At 60.7% G+C, this 2,214-nt stretch overlaps 1 protein-coding gene across 4 annotated transcripts in view; it reads right to left on the bottom strand.

Moving 5' to 3' along the window:
- Positions 1 to 2,214, bottom strand: part of SON (SON DNA binding protein) — a 78,470-nt gene that overhangs the window by 55,947 nt on the left and 20,309 nt on the right. The gene's annotated exons all lie outside the window — the stretch shown is intronic.

Raw genomic sequence — 2,214 nt, forward strand, 5'->3', positions numbered from 1 at the left:
ACAGGTCCAAGACTTGGGGCAGCTTGCGAGACTTTTGCCACTACCGGTGCCGCAGGTCCAAGACTTGGGACAGCTTGCGAGACTTTTGCCACTGCTGGAGCCACAGGTCCAAGACTTGGGGCAGCTTGCGAGACTTTTGCCACCGCTGGCACCACAGGCCCTGGCACTGGGGCAGCTTGCAAGATTTTTGCCACTGGCGGAGCCACAGGTCCAAGACTTGGCGCAGCTTGCAAGACTGTTGCCACTGCCGGTGCCACAGCTGCTGGCCTTGGGGCAGCTTGCGAGACTTTTGCCACTGCCGGCACCACAGGTCCAAGACTTGGGGCAGCTTGCGAGACTTTTCCCACTGTCGGCGCCGCAGCTCCAAGACTTGGGGCAGCTTGCGAGACTTTTCCCACTGCCGGCGCCGCAGCTCCAAGACTTGGGGCAGCTTGCGAGACTTTTCCCACTGCCGGCGCCGCAGCTCCAAGACTTGGGGCAGCTTGCGAGACTTTTCCCACTGCCGGCGCCGCAGCTCCAAGACTTGGGGCAGCTTGCGAGACTTTTCCCACTGCCGGCGCCGCAGCTCCAAGACTTGGGGCAGCTTGCGAGACTTTTCCCACTGCCGGCGCCGCAGCTCCAAGACTTGGGGCAGCTTGCGAGACTTTTGCCACTGCCGGCGCCGCAGCTCCAAGACTTGGGGCAGCTTGCGAGACTTTTGCCACTGTCGGCGCCGCAGGTCCAAGACTTGGGACAGCTCCTGAGATTTCTGCCATGGCTGGCACCACAGGTCCTGGCTTTGGGGCACCTTCTGAGACTTTTGCCACAGCTGGTGCCACAGGCCCTGGCTTTGGGGCAGCTTCTGAGACTTTTGGCACAGCTGGCCCCACAGGTCCTGGCTTTGGAGCAGCTTCTGAGACTTTTGGCACAGCTGGTGCCACAGGCCCTGGTTTTGGGGCAGCTTCTGAGACTTTTGCCACAGCTGGTGCCACAGGCCCTGGTTTTGGGGCAGCTTCTGAGACTTTTGCCACAGCTGGTGCCACAGGCCCTGGTTTTGGGGCAGCTTCTGAGACTTTTGCCACAGCTGGCCCCACAGGTCCTGGTTTTGGGGCAGCTGCTGAGACTTCTGCCATGGCTGGCCCCACACGTCCTGGCTTTGGGACAGCTTCTGAGACTTTTGCCACAGCTGGCACTGCGGGCTGTGAGGCAGTGTCAGAGACTTTTTCCACAGCTGGCACCACAGGTCCTGGGATAGCTTCTGGGACTTTTGCAATTGTCAGTGCTGTAGACCTTGGGGCAGTTTCCAATACTTTTCCCATTGTTGGTGCTGCAGGCCCAAGGGCAGCTTCTGAGACTTTTGCCACTGCTGGCAATATGGGCCCAGGTCTCAGGGAAGCTACTGAGACTTTTGGTAGTGCTGGCGCTGCAGTCCCAAGCCTTGGGGCAACTTCTGAGACTTTTACCGCTGCTGGTGCCACAGGCCCAGGCCTTGGGGCAGCTCCTGAGACTTTTGCCACTGCTGGCACTGCAGGCCCAGGCCTTGAGGCAGCTCCTGAGACTTTTGCCACTACCAGTGGCACAGGCATAGGTCTTGAGGCAGCTCCCGAGAATCTTGCCATTGCTGGCGATGTAGATCCAGGCCTTGAGGCAGCTACCGAGAATCTTGCCATTGTTGGTGCCATGGGCCCAGGCCTTGAAGCAGCTACCGAGAATCTAGGCATTGCTGGCGACATGGGGCCAGGCCTTGAGGCAGCTACCGAGAATCTGGGCATTGCTGTCATCATGGGGCCTGGCCTTGAGGGAGCTACCGAGAATCTGGGCATTGCTGGCGACATGGGGCCTGGCCTTGAGGCAGCTACCGAGAATCTGGGCATAGCTGGTGCCATAGGTCCAAGCCTTGGCACAGCTCCTGAGAATCTTGCCACTGCTGGCGCCACAGGTCCAGGCCTGGGGGTAGCTCCCAAGAGATTTGCCACTGCTGGCACTGCAGAGCCAAGCTTCGGGACAGTTTGTGAAACTATTGCTGCTGCTGGCGCCACAGGTCCTGGGGCAGCTTGCGAGACTTTTGCCACCGCCGGCACTGCGGGTCCTGGGGCAGCTTGCGAGACTTTTGCCACCGCCGGCACTGCGGGTCCTGGGGCAGCTTGCGAGACTTTTGCCACCACCGGCGCCGCAGGCCCTAGGGGAGCTTGTGAAACTTTGGCCACTGCCGGCACCGCAGGTCCTGGGGCAGCT

Source organism: Gavialis gangeticus, unplaced genomic scaffold (genome assembly GCF_001723915.1).
Source record: "Gavialis gangeticus isolate Ggan-Ray unplaced genomic scaffold, GavGan_comp1, whole genome shotgun sequence".
NCBI classification, from domain to species: domain Eukaryota; kingdom Metazoa; phylum Chordata; order Crocodylia; family Gavialidae; genus Gavialis; species Gavialis gangeticus.